Genomic DNA, 18,866 nt, shown 5'->3' with positions numbered 1-18,866 from the left:
AAAACTCCTCCAAAAGTCCTTCATTTTATTTCTGAAATTGAGTACAAACCCTGTGTCTGTAAAAAAGAGTAATTTTAATCTGTTTTTGCATAGTGTATTCTCGTTCAAAGTACGTGTTATTGTCCAATTGTTTAAATAAAAAGGTTTCCGTGTGATCTTGAAATACGCAGTTCAGTGGCAAAAATTTCAAACTCTTATTGCTCAGTTGAATGATTTTACGTAATGCAGCAATGTCCACGAAAATAATTTTTCTTCTTCCTCTCATCATCATGTTCTTCATTCTCTTCAATCAGTGGGATGGAATTGTGAATGTACTTCAGGCTTTCAAACTTGATTCATAGGAGTTCCCGAGTACCAATTGTGAGCATGTTCAGTTTATAAAGAGGTAATAATTAACGCGGTTAAAAATGGCGTTCATAATACAGTAAAACCTGTAATGTTGACCACTTTTGTAAGTTGACCACCTGTCTAAATTCACCGCTTTTGTCAGGAACGGAATTAGTCCTATCTTATATAATGAAGGAAAACCTCTGTAACTTGACCACCTCTCTATCTTGACCACCTATCTATCTTGACCACTAATATACACCAGCTGTTGTTTGGAGTATTGTAAAAAACCCTTTGTAAATTGACCACTTGGCAACAGCATTAGATTGTACTAAAAGTTTAATCATTTATGCATCAGATAAGCAACCAAACATTTTTAAAAACACCAATGAATATTTATGTTTCTATCTAAAAACATTGGGCTTATGTTAAGTCCCAAAAAATGCGCCAAACTTCTTTAAGAAGTTATTTTGTTGAAAAGTAGTGTAGTGAAAAGTAGTGTATTTTGTTGAACTATTGTTACAAATGTACAAGAAGAAAATCAAAGAATTTAAGTCACTTTTGACTTATTATGAATTTTTAGGAATTGTTAATGTCAAGTAAGTAGTTTTTCATAAGCAATGAGACATTTTTTTTCTACGATCGATTTACAGACATTTTTAATTTGTATGATAATATGTATGTACGCGTCATTTTGGTAAATAATCTCTAAAAATATTTTAAACGGTTTTACTTATTGTTTTAAAGTAATGTTAAACATTGAAATTGAGTTTAAAGTATTCCAATTAGTTAAAAAATGAATGCATGGGGAGAAAGAAATGACAAAAAAAAAAGTTTTCGTTATTACCCTCTATAGGTTGACCACCTGTCTAAGTTGACCACCAAAGTACTGCACCGCAAGTGGTCAACTTACACAGGTTTCACTGTACTGGGGTGTTCATATTATAGGGTGTTCAGAATACAGAGAGGTCAGACTATGTTACGTCTACGGGGTTTTGGGGGTACCATCAAAATGTGTTCAGAATATCGGGGTGTTCACATTAGGGAGTGTTCAGATAGAGAGAGTCCAATGTAATACTCGAAATCCGCTTCCTAATTGTGGCCGAAAAAAATTAAAAATAATAGTAATTATAAAGTTAATATTGTTAGTAAACGTTAACAAACTAGTTTCAAGACTGAACTTGCCGAAAGTGTGAATGACGCTTTAAAACTGATGTCTTGATTTGAATCAAAGAAACCTGCCATCATTTGAAAAGTTCAAATCCACAGTGTATGCCAGTTAAAGTTAGGCCATGTAATTAGTTTTTTAACATTTATTAACAAAATTAACTCCATAATTACTAATTTTTTTGTTTTTCGCAAGAATTAAAAAGCGGATTTCGAGTAGGGTAGACCGGGGCAGTGTTTTTAACAGTAAAAAAAGTGTTTTTTGGGTCCCAGTCGGTTGCGTAAACTTGCCTCGAACACGGGGCAAGTTTACGCATCGAGTGGGGGCACGTTTATGCACATTAAAAATGATACCAAGAAGTAAGTGATATAGATATTTAACCAAATTTAAATCTTTTATTTCTCTTAAAACACGTTGAAAATGAGAAAATTACAAATAAATTTCTAAGGAACATTTTATAGGCTAAACTAAAATCATAGGGCTTATTGCTAATTAAAAACAGAAACTATTTAGTCATCTTCTTCATAACTGTTAGATTCTACTAACAAAAATAAAGTATTTCTTTTCGCATACTTGTCATGGGACTTCGTTTTGTTATCTAAGACATTGAACCCTGTTTTGTCCTTTTTTTTTCAATTGGTAGTGTGCTTTCAAACAATAGATGCAAGCACAATTTTCTACTTTGTAAATGGTATCGCTCATTAATTTCCTTTTTACAAACTCTACTAACTTTTTTCCTGTCGCAGATTTTGGTTTCATACTTTCTCCTTTCATGTCTTCTATTTCTGCTTCAACAGAAACTTGTAAATTTTAAAGTAATTTCTTTTTTTTCGCCGTTTTACCCATTTTGTTTTTTTTTCCTTTATAGCTTCTAACTGCTCTTGTCTGAGGACTTCTTTAATCGGAGTATTAGTTATGATTGTGAATCGCTTTTATTTTTCCTTTATTGGTTCCTAAGCTTTGGTCCTACTTTTTCAAATGGTCTTAGTTGGGGTAGTCCATATGTGAACATGTAGCAGGCCTAGTGGGAGAAATACTTGGATTATGGATAAACCTTTTCATTATTTTGACATCTAGTGTTCCGTTAGTGTTTTGATTGCAATGTTCTACCATCTTTAAAGTAAATAAAATGCATTACTGGCTGAATAGAGTGTATAAAGTTAAAGCTGAACAGGCATGAAGACAGCACTATATGATTGTGAACTATAAGATACGAATCTGTTACTTAATTTAAAATGATTGGTTATTTTCAAATCTAAATAACCTGAAAATACTAAAGGTTTGAAACTGTACAGAGCGAAAAAAGCATCCGGGGTCCGTTTAAAAGTAAGACACAGTAGTAAGACACAGTGAGGATGTGCGTAAATGTGCCCCGATGAAAATGCGTAACCGTGCCCCTTCGGCAATCTTGGATTTATTTTTAATGTGCAAAAAAATGTAATAACCTTTCTGTCTATACAAGTACAATTCTGAAAAAAGAATAAAATTCTGCTCTTTTATATACAGGTAGTTATCAAAATAATGGAAACACATCTAAAAAATTTTTGGTGAATCTCTACTCTGCCGTAAATATTTATAAAGGTGACCTTTCATCTTTAATCGCTCATACTGGTGACTCTATATGGTGATTGAGATCTGTGGTCACTTTTGCTGCTGTTGTTCGCTTTTTAGACACTACAATCCACTTCAATACCCGTCGGTTTATTTCACTGAGCTTCTCTTTCCTCCAAATATATTGCTTTGCTAAGCTTGTCTTACCGCGTTGTGTGTATGCTGTCATGACTTTAGATACTGTGCTTTTAGAAGCGCCAAATATCACCAACAGTGGCCAAATTGAAAACAAATTTTAAAAACAAACCCGCCAAATTTGTCTCCAAGTTGGCGACAAAAACATTTGCGATATATCGCCAAGTGTCCGACAAATTATAACACCAATTGAGTTTACATCGAAATTAACGATTTCCTCTCAAAAAGGGGTAAAAGACACCCTTAGGAACATCTGAATGCAACCAAAAACGAAAGTGCACAACTAGGTCCTACTAGGAGTCTACGTACCAAATTTCAACTTTCTAGGACATACCGTTTTTGAGTTATGCGAGATACATACACACATACATACGTACATACAGACGTCGCGAGAAAACTCGTTGTCATTAACTCGGGATTGTCAAAATGGATATTTCGGGGGCCTGTATGTTCCTAGGCATGTATCTAAGTGTGATCGGGTTGAAAAATAAATTCAACATTCATTCGGGGGTGAGCAAAATGGAAATTAAGGCTGATTTTTGAGTGAAAATTTTTTCGCGAATACAATACTTCCTTTTTTGTAAAAGAATGTAAAAAACATCTGCTATGCACCCTGGTCCTGGCGAATTTGGTGCTTTTTATTAATGCTGCGGAGTCAGAGAAAAATGACCGATTCCGACTTTGGACGTTTTCGGGCATTTGACTCTGACTCTGAAAATGACTCCTTTGCTCCAAAATGAGTTCTACTCCAGCTCTTAATCACTGGTATAGTTGCGAACTTTGAGGAGAAAATTGCTCATTTCTTGAAATTTCGAAGCTTTGATTCCAAACTCCGACTCATTTACCCCAAAATCCAACTCTAACTCTGTAGTACAGCATTTTTTGACTCTCAAAGTCTTTAAAAGTTTACTTATTCATTTGACAACAATTTTTCTGCTGAACCGCCATGCAAAGACATTGTACACTTGTTTCTACTTAAGTTAACTGATTATTCAAATATATTGTTTCGAGGACGGTTTAATCAAAGCAAAAAAAATTTTGGAAAAAAAATAGAACCGACTTCAAAATTGCTCTAAAAAGTGAAAAATAATTTTATTCTTTAAACACCATCGATAATGCTTTTAAACATAATTTTTGAAGTTGGCGCAGAAACAAAACGTAAAATCCAGTGTAACCATGCTTCGTTCATATTTTTTTTCAGAAAAGCATCCAAAATTACGAACGAAACATTTATATCGCTATTCAAATATGCTGTCATCAATGCATAATGTATGTGATAGTGAAGAAACTGGTCCTGGTTAAATTTACAGTAGTATTTGAGTTATGGCTGTGAATGATTTTATCTATCGTTTTTGCGCCAACTTCAAAAATTATGTTGAAAAGCATTATCGATGGTGTTTAAAGAATAAAATTATTTTTCACTTTTTAGAGCAATTTTGAAGTCGGTTCTATTTTTTTTTCAAAATTTTTTTATTTCATTCTTTTTAGTGTAAATGTAGGTATTTCAGAAATAATAAGAAGTTACCATCACGAAACTTCACATTTTTTTCTTAAAAATGCTCCATACTAAAAAAAAACTATTGACACAAGTTAAACTTTAAGCGATTAATGGCACTAAAAACTTATCTTTGTTCCTCTCTGGAAATCATGCGTAGTTAATTTAATTATAACCATTTAAGTATTACGTTTTTCCTAACTAATTTACATTCCACAGCATCTAAGTTGCTCATGATGCAATCCTGTATTTTCTTACTTAGCCCCGATCATCTGTTATCGGCATAGATGATAACGATAAAAATACTACAGAGTAGTTGAGTCAAACCTAATGGTAGCATTGTGAAGGCTAAGCAGATCCTAATCACTGCATCACCTCGCTTCCAGGTTAGGTTTACCCCTACTATGGAGCAATAGCACTGAAGAAAGGAAGATTTTGATAATTCACATAGTGTTACTATAAATCAGCAGGGTTACTAAAATAAAATTATTTACGCCAAAAATGAGACGACAGCGCCAGATTCCCCATTATCGAAATATCCCTTGAAGAAATTTGATGCTTGCTTCAGAGAAGCCTTCATTCAAAATTATCATTACAATTACTATTAATGTTACTGTTATATGGCACCAAACTTTTATAACAATGAGTTTCCTATTGTCGCGTAGATGAAGATAGCGAAAATGAAGATAGCGAAGATGTGAAAGCAAAATGAAGCGAATACTCTAAGTCTCAACTCGAGATCTTTATTCAGAACCACGAATGAACGTTACATCTCCTTATATACAACTTGAGAAAGTGCTGGAACTTTCCAGACTTGGAAAGATACGAAAATTAATAGAAGATTCGAGAAAATACGGGAAACAGTAGAAACGAAATTTTAGTAAAATTCACTTTGTCCTAGTCGGGATTTGAACCCGGGTCGCTCGTGTGAGAGGCGAGAATTCTACCACTGAACCACCGTTATCCACGGAAGAAAAGTGCGAACTTCGCTACAAAATCATTTAATAGGGAAATTGCATAAAATTTACTGTTTTTTGCCCATAACTTTTTTTCTAATGAACAAATATGGTCAAACAAAGTAATGGGACCTAAGTTGAGCTATCCCCTATCCATTAAAAAAAGAATCATCAAAATCGCTTCACTAGGTGAGACGCTATGAGTGGACAAACAAAAAAAAAACATACATACGGTATGAATTGATAACCGCCTCCTTTTTGAAGTCTGTTAAAAAAGATACTTTGAACCCTGGCGATTTGTTTTCTCGAACGCTCGGGTTCTACCCACTATGTTATGCGGGAACAGCCAGGATGCCGGAAATAAGGGAAATCGACCAACATGCCGGAAAATTTGAATAATTCGGCATGCCGGATAATTCGGGATTCTTTTTGGGAAACGAAACGTCCAAAAAAAAAATTGATTGTTCAAAAATACAAATATTTTCACGAGAAGCGAGATTAAAAGATGTGTCTGTCACTATACAGTAGACCCTCGTTTTACGCGGGTTTATTTTACGCGGTTTCGATTATACGCGGTTTAAGATTTGACACATTTATTTTATTTTACGCGGATGAGTTTCGATTTTACGTGAATTCGGCAATGCAAACAGGTAAAATTTTCCCCTCTTTCAAAATCCAAAGTCCTAAAGATTGCAAATTCCACGCAATCAACTGAATTTTGGCGTCCTAATAATCGAGCTTGGGTCACTGGAGAAATTTTATGCGATTGGTTCCAGACGTCTTTCTAGAAGTAAAGTTATTAAACCCACACAGTTCAGAACTCACTGGAAGAAGAGCTTTTAGGATTGACAAAGGAGGCCAAAACCAACGAGAATACCGACGTCGGTGACGCACAACAAAAACGTTCACATTGAAAATTTTGAGCCACTCGTAGACAATAGAAATGATATTTCTGATTTGTTGGTGAAGGAAGATTCTATCATGGGAATGACGCGATTGATCATGGATGCGTTAATAATCTGCTAAGAATTACAGAGAAAAATTCTTAACGACTGCCAAAAGAGTATCATAGCCAGCTCCTCTTTATAAACAGGAACTTAATTTATGTTTTCTTTATGCATGTTGTGCATAAAAGTCGATATAAGTACACGTTAAACTTTTTATACGATTAGACATCACTAGAATGAAGTATTTTGGTATTTACGGAACCCCCCAACCCCTATTTTAACACTAGTATTAGGTCTCAATTTACGCGGTTTCGATTTACGCGACATTTCCGAGGAACGTAACCCCCGCGTAAAACGAGGGTCTACTGTAGTAGATTACTCATTATGGAGTTAATTATGTGCCAGTAATACAATTGACTTCGATGCAATGATAGCAATTGTGATTCATTTAATATTTGAATGGAGTATTTCAGAAAGGCATAAGTTCAACTAATATAACTTTTCAGGATTCAATAAAAAGTGTTTATTTCATTCATAAATGACCTAAATTCTACAAGAATTTTTATGATTGATGTAGCCACAATTGTTATCACTACCTCATCCTAAATTATGTTTTACATTGTCTCTGAAATTATTATTTTTTTTCTTTTAAGTAAGACTTATGCTCTTCACGCAATCAATAACATGAAAGGCTATTTTCGATGATTGAAAATGTAAATCAAATGAAAGAGATTTGTTACAAACACCGATTCATGATAATTAAAAAAATATAAACAAAGTGACGAAAATAATTAGTGAAATCAGTTATGCATAAATTCATTATCTTAAGAAAATACATCTTGTATTTTCCTCTTTCTCTCGTCTTGTTTTTGTGAAATAATAAAGTCTGGTGGGAAAAAAAAATAAATAAAAGCTATCGAACTGAGAAAAAAAGGCTTAATTTTTGCATGTGTATTAATCTATTCATTCCATAGAAATCTTCCTTTTGTATCCTTCTCTTGTCTAGTTTTTTGTTTAACTAAGTTACTAGTTTACCAAGTTTACCAAGTTTAACTAGTTAACTAGTTTACCAAGTTTAATTTACATTTGAATATGATTATGTTCAAAATTCACTTAATAATCATCTTGATATCTGTTATTTCTTCCTACTAGAAGCGCGACATCGAAGACTAAACATCGATGTTTCAAAACATCGACGTCGGAAATTAAAACATCGATGGTATTGATGCATCGACCAAAAAACATCGATGTTTTCAAACATCGATATTTCAAAACACAGATGTCAGAAATTAAAACATCGATGATATTGATACATCGACCAAAAAACATCGATGTTTTCAAATATCGATGTTTCAAAACATCCATGGTATTGATACATCGTCCAAACTAGTAAGTTGAGGCCATCACGAAACTTTCTTCTCCATATTTCTTGTGAATTCTGATCCCTCCCTAGGCTTGAAGAGAAAGCAATATTCCCAGCAAAAAAAAAAAAAAAAATATATGCACACAAAAATTTGACGACCGTCCGAATTCCTGAATTCCCGCAAAAGCAAAGCAAAGAACGACTTGAAAGTTATTTTAAAAGCCTTGCTTGAATTAATTAGATGTTTTATTTGTTAACAAACATAAGATGGCAACTGTTAAAAATTTTACATCATTGCGATTATTTCCGATTATTTCCCTAAAATTAAAATCACGTGAAATAAGCAGACGACAGTGTTTCAATTTATTTTTCTTATTGTTGCATTTATGAAGTTATTTTTTATTTACACAAAAAAAAACAGCCCCCCATGGAGCGATTGGCGCAAAAATTGAAACAACTCCTATTTACAAATAGATTCACATTTATTCCAAATTTCATCCAGAACGTAGCATTACTTCTTGAGATATGGCACTCACAATAAAAAGAAGAACGTTCGATTGCGCCACCCCCTTTTCAGCTATTGATACCAAAATAGAATCAGTACTTATACTCTCTAGGGGCTACTTGTCGATAAATTTTTCTTTGATTCCGTTCATTATTTCTTGAGATACAGCAGTCACAATTTACGACAAAAAATGTTCTATAGCTCAACCCCCGTTTGAGTTATTGACACCAAAATTGAATCAGCACCTGTTCCTGTTAAGGGCAACGTATGGACCAAATTTTGTTTGATTCCGCCAGTTACTTCTTGAGGAATAGCAAGCACACGTAACTCAAAAAACGTCCCATTGCTCCACCCCCCTTGGCGGAATTCGCGCCAAAAACCAATGGGCACAAGTTCACATAGCGGCACATATGTGTACCAAATTTCGTTCGATTTCATGCGGTAGTTTTTGCTGTAGAGCGGCCACAAAAAACTGATCACACACAGACGTGACACACACACACACACACACACAGACAGACATTTTCCAAAAATAGTCGAATGGACTCAGCACACCTCAAAACGTTCGAATCCGTCAGAATTCGAAATTCGAAAATTTGCACGAATGCAATACTTTCTTCTATATATTAGATGTAGAAGAAAGTAAAAATTAAAAGGACTTTTGGTTCGCCTGTATATTTACAAATAATGTATGGTGAATATTCTCGCCAATTGGTTTGTGCCCATGTTACGGCTCCACGTTATGATAATTTCTTATCTCGCCAATTGGCCTGTGCCCATGTTACGGTTCCACGTTATGATAATTTCGTAATTTACTCGTCAATCTTATGATATTTTTGTTCTTAAAATTGGAATAGAAAAAAAACTGCATCGAATTTTTGAACAATCGCTTCGAGGTGCACACCCCCATGCTATAAACTAACTTTGTGCCAAATTTCATGAAAATCGGCCGAACGATCTAGGCGCTATGCGCGTCACAGACATCCAGACATCCTCCGGACAGAGATACTTTCAGCTTTGTTATTAGTAAAGATTTCACGACTAATTACACAATAGATAATTTGAAAATTTAAACTACTGAGTAATAGATGTTTGACAATTTCCTTGATACTTGTCTCGAAATCGTTCTCTTTCGACTTTATGGAGAGAAGAAAATACAGTGTCATTTGCATCCTTTCTGCATGAGATATGTTTTTACAGTTTCCAAGTCATGTAAAGCATTTGAAAAAGTAAGTTTTATTGGGAGTTTCATTATGGCTTTCTGCATCAAAATAAAAATTCGTTGGTTGGCTTCTCGCCCGTTAATAATGAGATGGAGGTTTGGGGTTGGGGGTGGTTTGGGGTTTCCCCAAACCATCAAACCGATTCCCCAAGCCAGTAAAAATGAGATTTGCATTTGAGAACTATTGGGCTTGAGTACTTCTTTTGTCGGACCAATAATTCCTTTGGTATACAGTATAATGGGTCAATTTTAAAATACCATCGTTTTTTGAGCAATCACGATTGCTTATTGTTCTCATTTGACCGTTTTTGGTGTCGGTGCCTTTTTCAACTTGAAGCAGAAGAATCTGCAGCACCACCGCCTACCGTCCTCTGCTGGCGGCGGCGCGGCGCGGCTGCTCCGGTTTTGAGCTATCCGCTTCTCCTGGTCGGAGGCGTCCATGTCCTACACACACACACGCACGTTCACACACATGCACACACACATGCCTACGTGCATACACACAGGTCTACGCACACACACAACTATGCACATGTAACCGCCCAGGAGGAGAGGCAGACTTGGGGGGGGGGGGGGAGAGAGGAGCCGTTTCTAGAAACAATAACTCCAATGAGTAGGGTCCTGTCTCAGTTCGTGATTGCGAAAAACATAATTTGAATTCAAAATTTTAGAATTCAAATTAATTTTCTTTTATTTATTTATTTTTTTTTTATTTTTTTTTTTTTTAAGATTGTTGTTTTAAAACATTGATGTTCTTCAATCGATGTAGCTTCTCTGTGAGAAAATTTATTATAATTATCAATTAAGATACAAAAACATCAACATCGAAAAAACATCGAAACCAAATCATCGATGTTCCTTGAACATCGTAAGTAAAGCATCGACGAAAAAACATCGATGTTTTAATAAAAACATCGATGTCGCATCCCTACTTCCTACATTATGAAATTTTTCCTTTTCTACTCAATATTGGCAAAGGTAGTTCAGCCGAAAAGCGTTATTTTGCTGTATGCTCTTAAAAACCGCCTATAAAATAGCTAGTCTGATACCTTTCCTTTGGTTTTCTCTCAAATATTAAAACATCATGAATGTTGAAAATTGAAAACATTTGTCGCCCAGTAGAATATTTTACCACGCGTCAATTTGGGAGATAAGTCCTCTTTAAAACGAAGGGCATCTGTTTTTGCAGTTACAGATTTCATTGTTTTCAACAGATTTGGCAGTAAATCTTGGTGTATTTTCAGAATTTCACTTATACGAGATTAAATTTTACACGGTAATAATATATTAAACCTGTTTTACATTCGTTTTACTGTCCCAAAATCTCTGTCTCAAATGAATGACCTTTTAGAGGAAAGTCGTCTGCAATCTCGTTAAATTTCTTCATTGGTTTTTCTAGAAAAAGTCTCCAGCAGGCGGGGTTCTTATTTTGACCAGCGTATACCGCATTGAAAAGTCGTACGCTTACTGAAGCGTACAATTTTTTTTACAGTTCCTTGAGTGATGTTAATACAGTTGGCGAAAAAAGTATTAGAACAATATGAAATTTAGTTTTTAAGGTAATAAAATTGAATAAATTTAAAAATTAATTAATACCAGTTAGTATTTATTTTAATTGTACAATACGTAAGCATAGCAAGAGTTCAAAATAAAGTGTTTTTAAAATCAAAACAGTACGATTCACACCGCAAAAAAAGTATTAGAACAAAAAACGAAACTTGCAAATTACTGACCGTTTCGGCGCTGGCCGTTTCGGCGCCAGATTTTTGCATTCTGAACTTTGTGAATTTCAGAAATTTTAGTTCACAGAAGAAAAAAGATTTTTGGAAGAAGTATGTGAATTTGGCGCTCTAGATGCTTGTTAAAATTTATTTTAAAAATTACAGTGGGGGGTGAGGAAGGGGGTATTATGTGATAAACGTATGTTTATCACATACTGTGACAACATAAAAAAATATATTGAAAAAATAGCAAATAATTCCAGTACCAGTCCTACCTTATTGTCATTTTTTTTTCTATTTTATTAATGGTGAGCCGTTTTGTGTTTCTGTGGTGATTATTTCTTTGTTGTAGCAGCTATTGGAAATAATTTCATAAGTCTTCTTCACGTGAAAACACTTTTCAAACTAACCAAAAAGCTCCACTTAACTATGCAAACCCAGGGGCGGATCCAGAATTTTTGTAAGGGGGGTCAAGTTTCAAAATTTTCAAATTTGCGACCTGAGTCATGGATCATTTTACCTCAAATTTTCTTCAAAATTCATATTTCTCAGGCAAACAGGTTGGTCACGTTACACTTAGCTTTGAATATATGAGATTACGGCTATAAAGTAGTTGGAAAAAGCACACAACACCCCCACACACGACATATGGTTTGGGATAAAGTGCTCTTATTTTTGAAAGTTAGTTCTAAACACTAGTATTTTTCTGTAATCGATTTTAAATTTATTGCAAATTAATATTTTTTAAAGTTTTATTATTATTATTTATTATTGCTTTTTTTTTTGTTACCAAATAGTTAGTCGACAGTTTAGTGCTACAGAATAGTTACAGGAACTAAAAAGACATAAAATATTTTATTTTAATTAAAAAAAAGTTTAAAATATTTTTTATTCATTATATTAGTTTTTATGAAACTTAAAAGTAATATATAATAATAATCTTTACATAATAAATATCATGTGTATCTTGTAGTCTTATAAGTTTTTTTTTTTGTTTTTTTTCTTGTCTATCATGTGTTTAAAGCACGCTACACAACTTAAAACTTTATAGAGAGCAGGGTTACGGGTGATTTCTCAACACGTTAACTTTTTCCAATAACAAATATAAAAAATTCATCTTATTATTTGTTGACAGTTTTTAATTTTTTACAGAAAATATATTTAAGCAAGTTCACAAATTAATGATCAGCAACGAAAAAAATTCAATTTAAATTTAATGAGTTTTAAATTTAAATTTCATAGAAAAATGTTAATGCTGTCTCCTAACTGATCTACTTCGAGAAATTATGAAGATGTTTTTAAACTTATATTTTATCAACTAATAATAAATAAGAAAACAAAATACATCATTAATAATATTACTTCATAAAACTTTTTTACAAAGCTTAAAAAACAAAAGATGTCTCGAATTTTGAAACAATGTGTGGCATATTTGTATGCAGACGATTTTGATTTTCGAACAGCTCGTATTGAAATGGATCGCGCCGAAACGGTCGCGCCAAAACGGCGGCGCCGAAATGAGTTTCGCGCCGAAATGACCGCGCCAAAACGGCGGCGCCGAAACGGCCGAGCCGAATAGTCCCATTCCGCTCTTTTTCTCAGGTTGCATTTTCTCAGGTTTCTCGTTTTGCGCGCATGATATCTCAGAAAGTTTCTTATATATTTCCGTAAAACATTTTGTGCATGCTTGTCTGGGATATTTTTATGATCTAAACCTAAATTTATTAATTTTTTTTAAATTGTTTATTTTTTTTTTTTTTTTTGAAATTTTATAAGTTAATATCAAAATTTTCCAAAAATTTCGGGGGAAATTATTATTTTTTTCTTAATATTAACTTTTATTTTTAGTTGAAATTTAGGTTCAGATCATAAAAATAAACCAGACAAACATGCATGAAAAGTTTTACGGAAATACACTACAAACTTTCTAAGATATCATGCGCGCAAAACGAGAAACCGGCACTTGAGAAAAAGAGGCTTAAACAACTGCTGTAAACATAAATCTTTATGGGAAAGTTTACGCATTTTCACGATAACTTGAAAAGTTTTTTGCGTATGGTAATAAATAAGGTATCAAATTGTTCAGAATCAAATCATGTATAACATATATTTTTCCCAGAAAATTGAAGATTTTGAAGGTTAATGGTCCTTAGACTCCTTAAAAAATCCAACAGGAAGTGCAAAGATGTTGACCGCTAATATTGAATCAATATCAGGAAAGATTATAACAGCTCAGACAGTAAGAAATGTTTTGCATAGCGCTGGTATAAATGGAAGACGCCCAAGGAAGAAGCAATTTATTTCTGAAATCAACAGAATCAAACGACTCGAGTTCGCTTAAAAAAGATAAAATAATGGATTTCTGGAGAAGTGTTATTTTTTCCGACGAAAGTAAGTTTGAAATTTTCAAACCAAACCACAAACTCACTGTTTGAAGAAGAGAAAGTGCTGCTTTAGATCCGCAAAACTTACTGAAAACGGTAAAGCATGGAGGAGGTAATGTCATGATCTGGGTATGTATGGCGTACAATGAGGTTTGAAATATCTATTTCATTGATGAGAAAATGACAGCTCTGTCATACATCAATGTATTACGGCATAATTTGAAAAGTAGTGCCAGAAAATTAGGACTAGAGAATACAATCCTCTTTTAACAAAATCAAGATCCCAATTATACCGCCAAAAACAAAAAACAAAGAGTGGCTATTATATATTGCTCCCCGGAGATTAATAACTCCACCACAATCACCAGATCTGAATCCAATAGAACATCTGAGGCATTTATTAGATGTTAAAATGAGAAAAAAAAATCTTCGATTACAAGCAAATTCAAAGATAACTATAAAACTTATTATCAATTGTATTGCAAAACGCGAGTTTTATTCCCGTTTTATTTTATGGCTCATTTTTCCTGAACAAATGCAAAAACATTTTCCCCGATTATCCACGATCGGATTAATAGATTTGCTGCTTATCTGCTGTATTTCTCTTTTTTTTTTTTGTTTTTTTCTGTACGTCGATTCATTTGCCAAAAATACAACACGCATTAGATTTCGGAAAAAGTACAGTCTAAAAAAAAAGTAAGGAACACCAAATAAAGAGTTAATTGTACAGTAGACCCTTGTTTTACGCGGGTTTATTTTACGCGGAATCGATTATAAGCGTTTTAAGATTTGACACCTTAATTTTATTTTACGTGGACACCAAATAAGGAGTTTATTATATTTGTAAATTGCTTCAACGTAATATGACGCCGTTACAATAAACTTCAAAGCTCTGGTGAAAAATGAAGAGCTTCAAAATAAAAAATAATAAGAGCGAGCTGTTTTCGGTGAAAAAATTCAAAGGTAGTATTGTTGATTTAATGCAGTAATTATGGGTGGTAAAAAGAGTTCATTTTATTTTTTGTACTTTTTTTTTAAATTTAGATTCTAGCATTCGTGGTTGTCTCACCTTTTTTCCCCCTATATTTCTCCGTGTCGAAAACTAGTTATAGATGATAAGAAAAATTGAATGCAGTAAAGTCAAATCTTTTGTTGCCTTTTGGAAGCCAAAATGTGTCATTTTGTTCAAAAGTTTTATAACCAGTTATTTTAAGGATTCCGTCAGGTTTTATAACCAAGGGTTTAGGGAGAAGTTTTGACTCTGAAAATTGTGCTTGGTTGCCTTTAGCGCTGCGTATCTTAACCAAGCTAGCGTAGCTCTTAGCTTTATGGCTGCCAAGAAATTTAACAAAAGCTGCATCGAACCTGTTTCTTCTTTGCTGTGAAGTACTTTATTACCACTTTTTACGCGAGGCATAATTTTTGCCCTTTTCACGAGCTCACCGTTAATCGCAAAAAATTTTACGTTGCGAAATATTTTTGTTGGGGAGGGAGCTGAAAAGGTCTTATCAAAGCAGTGTCAAAACATTTCTCTAATCGGCTAACATTTTCCTTTGCTGAGTTTTAATTTCAGTTGAAATATTATTTCGGATTAAATATTATTCAGCATGCACTACGGTTTGCATCCGTCAATGTTCCAACAGGAGATTTCGTTTTGCATACTGCTGAAAGATGGCAGCACTGAAACATATCAAGGAACAGTTTCGTGCTTGTTACAGTAGAGGGCAGCACCACAAAAACTGCTCAGCATATGTGATTAAGAGGATTTTACTTTCAAATACGAGTATGTCCGGTTTTATATTTTTTTGGCAAAACGAGAGAAAAACGTTTTACGTACAAACACTAACTGATAGTATTCCGAATTTCTCACAATGTTTTGGTAGAATAACAAGTGACTATTGGCAAAAGTCTAGGAATTTTTCCTAAATTTTATCAGACCTAAATTACCAATTTTATTTTGGATGTATTCCCTTTTGGTGTAAAACAGTGGATACAACCTCTTTTGCAAAAAAAAAAAAAAAAAACCTGTTTTCTTCAGAAATAAACTTCATTATACAAAATGTTCAAAATTTTTAAACGTATACTTTTTTTTTACTCTACTTTATTCCTTCTTACTTACTTTATTTTCACTGAATATTTTACAAAAAAAAAAAAAAAAAATTAATTTGAATTTTGTCATCTTGAATTCAAATTATGTTTTTCGCAATCACGAGTGTGTGTTTGTATGTGTGTGTGGGGGGGGGAGTATGTGTATGTATGTATGTGTGTGTGTGTGTAAGCATATGTGTTTGTGTCTGTGTGCAGGCATGAATGTGTGGGCAGTTGTGTGTATTTGTGTGTATGTGTAGGTGTCTGTATGCATGCGTGTGTGTATGTGTTTGTGTATGTGTGTAGGGGTATGTGTCTGTATGCATGCGTGTCTGTATGTGTGTAGGGGTATGTGTGTGTATGGTGGTGTTTGTGTATGTGTGTGTATGTGTTTGTGTGTGCGTGTGTGTTGGTGCGTGTATGTATGCGTGTGTGTGTAGGATATGGACGCAACCTGGAGACGGTTTTCGCTAGAGGAGCAGCATCGTGAGGCCGGCCGCCGCGACGGGTGGTGCTGGCAGAGGGTGGCGCCGCGCAGGTGGGAAAAATGATAGCACGCCAAAAACAGTCAAGTGAGAACAATAAGCAATCGTGATTGCTCAAAAAAAAAAAAAAAAATCCACGTGTTTTCTTCAGAAATAAACTTCATTATTCAAAATGTTCAAAATTTTAAATGTATATATATATATTTTACTCTACTTTATTCCTTCTTGCTTACTTTATTCTTTTCACTAAACATTTACAAAAAAAAAAAAAAAAAAAAGAGGTTCGATCGAATTAAGTATAAACAAGGAAATCACCCAAGCCGATTCAAATAACAAAGTTGCAGAATTTTATATTAATATACATGTATTTCAGTTTTTATCACACCTTATCACTATTTAATCATTAATAATCACAATTTGATAACAATATCAATTATTTAATATCAGTTTAGTAATCACAATTTGAGGTCGCGCTTGCCTAACTGATAACAGACTTGCACAAGGCGCACAGGTATCAGGCTTGATGGGAAATGATCAGCCAGTGCTTCGCTTTGCTATTTTATTTGTGAACTACTTTCGAGTTAGAGGTGGCAAATTCAAATTTGGATACGTGCCCTTAAGATGTGAAAGTGAATGAGCGTGTACCGACAATTAAGGGATAGGTTCCACTTTGCAGTAAAACACCTGGCGAGAAATAAGGGGATGGATATACACCGTTTTGGTAATAAAACCAATGTTTACGCATTTTTTAGTAGATATAAACCATTTCGAGAGAAAAAAATTCATGGGTCCATTAGAGATTCTGAAAGAAAAAAAAATTTGAACTTTGACATCTTGAATTCAAATTATGTTTTTCGCAAGAGTGTGTGTGTGGGTAGTTGTTGCATGTGTGTGTTTGTGTGTGGGGTATGTGCTTGTGTGTAGGTGTATGTGTGTGTAGGTGTGTATGTAGGTGCATGTGTTTGTGTAGGTGTATGTGTGTGTAGGTGTGTGTTTGTTGGTGTATGTGTAAGTGTAGGCAAGTAAGTGACACAACCTGGAGACGGTTTTCGCTAGAGGAGCAGCATCGTGAGGCCGGTCGACGGTGGTGCTGCAGAGGGAGGCGGGGGGAAAATAAAGTCATAGGACATCAAAAGGGTTAAGTGAGAACAATAAGCAATGTGATTGCTCAAAAAAAAAAAAAAATCCAAAAGTGGATATAATCCGTTTTGAAAGTAAACTCCTCAATTATGCACAATCCTCTGGTTTGTGGCGCAGACAAAGTTTATTGCTCACTGTCGAATGCAGCAGTCAAAAGCACGCCAACAGGTATTGACCATTTTAGATCGTTTGAATTGATTTGATTTGATTCGAAGAGCGGAGCACTTGCTTTGAAGCTTCGCTTAACTTTTTAAAGGAGTTGCAAAATATTATCAGATTAAAGCTCTTAAGAGGACTTGTGACTGAAATCTGATTTCAGTCCGAGGAAAGGAGATCTTAAATAAATACTGATATAAGTGCAAAATAAGGTTCATTAGTTTCCAAATGCAATGAAGTAATCTCACTGACTTGCCTATATCCCAATATTGAATAACAGAACTGCTAGAAAATGTCCGAAGTTCGCTCGTTTCGTAATGTGCTTAGCCGTGAAAGGAAAACGAACCGCATAAAAAAAAAATTTGTTTTGCAATATTGTTGATGCAGCTGTAAAACATTTATTTCTCAATGATGTCAATGAAACGATTATTGATTGAAATGTATCGAGCTAGACAGGTCTCTTCGCTCTCATCACGATATCTTCTGCTCTATTAGTTCATTAGGAAACGTGTGCAGCGTGGTCGTGAAAAATCTTGGCAAGACAATCATTCAAAAATCCCTGTTCTACGCCCGCGTGACAGGGGCGCAACCAAAAAATATTTTTAGGGGGGGGGGCACAATTTTTTTTTTCTCAACACTCTATGAGCGTTCTTTCTCTCTCTTTACATCAATATATATTTATTATTATTATTATTTTTAGCAAAATTCCTTAAAATTGTATAAATTTTGCAATTTATTCAAAAACTGTTGCAAAAACATTAATTGTTCTTATGCCAGAAATGAAATCACTTAAAAATACAAAAAAATTATCAATAAAATCACTTACACTTGATGAGTCCTAAACATCCACATTGCATATGTACACTTATAAAATTGTCTTATTGTCTACAATACAAAGTTTAACACCATCGTTGTTTCTTAGTTAGTTCTTCAATAACTTCATCTGGTTGTACAACTACAGTCGACTCCCGCTACAACGCGATTCGACTTACGCGAAAGGGCTATAACGCGAATTTTTCCCGAGTCACGAATTTTAGTGCTAACACGAATTCCTCATCGACAATACGAATGTTTTAGGAAGAAAGTATCGGTTTCGTTATTGGCTACTAAATATTGATGTCATGTATGTTCTTACACGCCTTTAGTACCAATGACAGCAAAAG

Source organism: Uloborus diversus, chromosome 2, assembly GCF_026930045.1.
Source record: "Uloborus diversus isolate 005 chromosome 2, Udiv.v.3.1, whole genome shotgun sequence".
NCBI classification, from domain to species: domain Eukaryota; kingdom Metazoa; phylum Arthropoda; class Arachnida; order Araneae; family Uloboridae; genus Uloborus; species Uloborus diversus.
Note: the sequence above shows the minus strand (reverse complement) of the source record.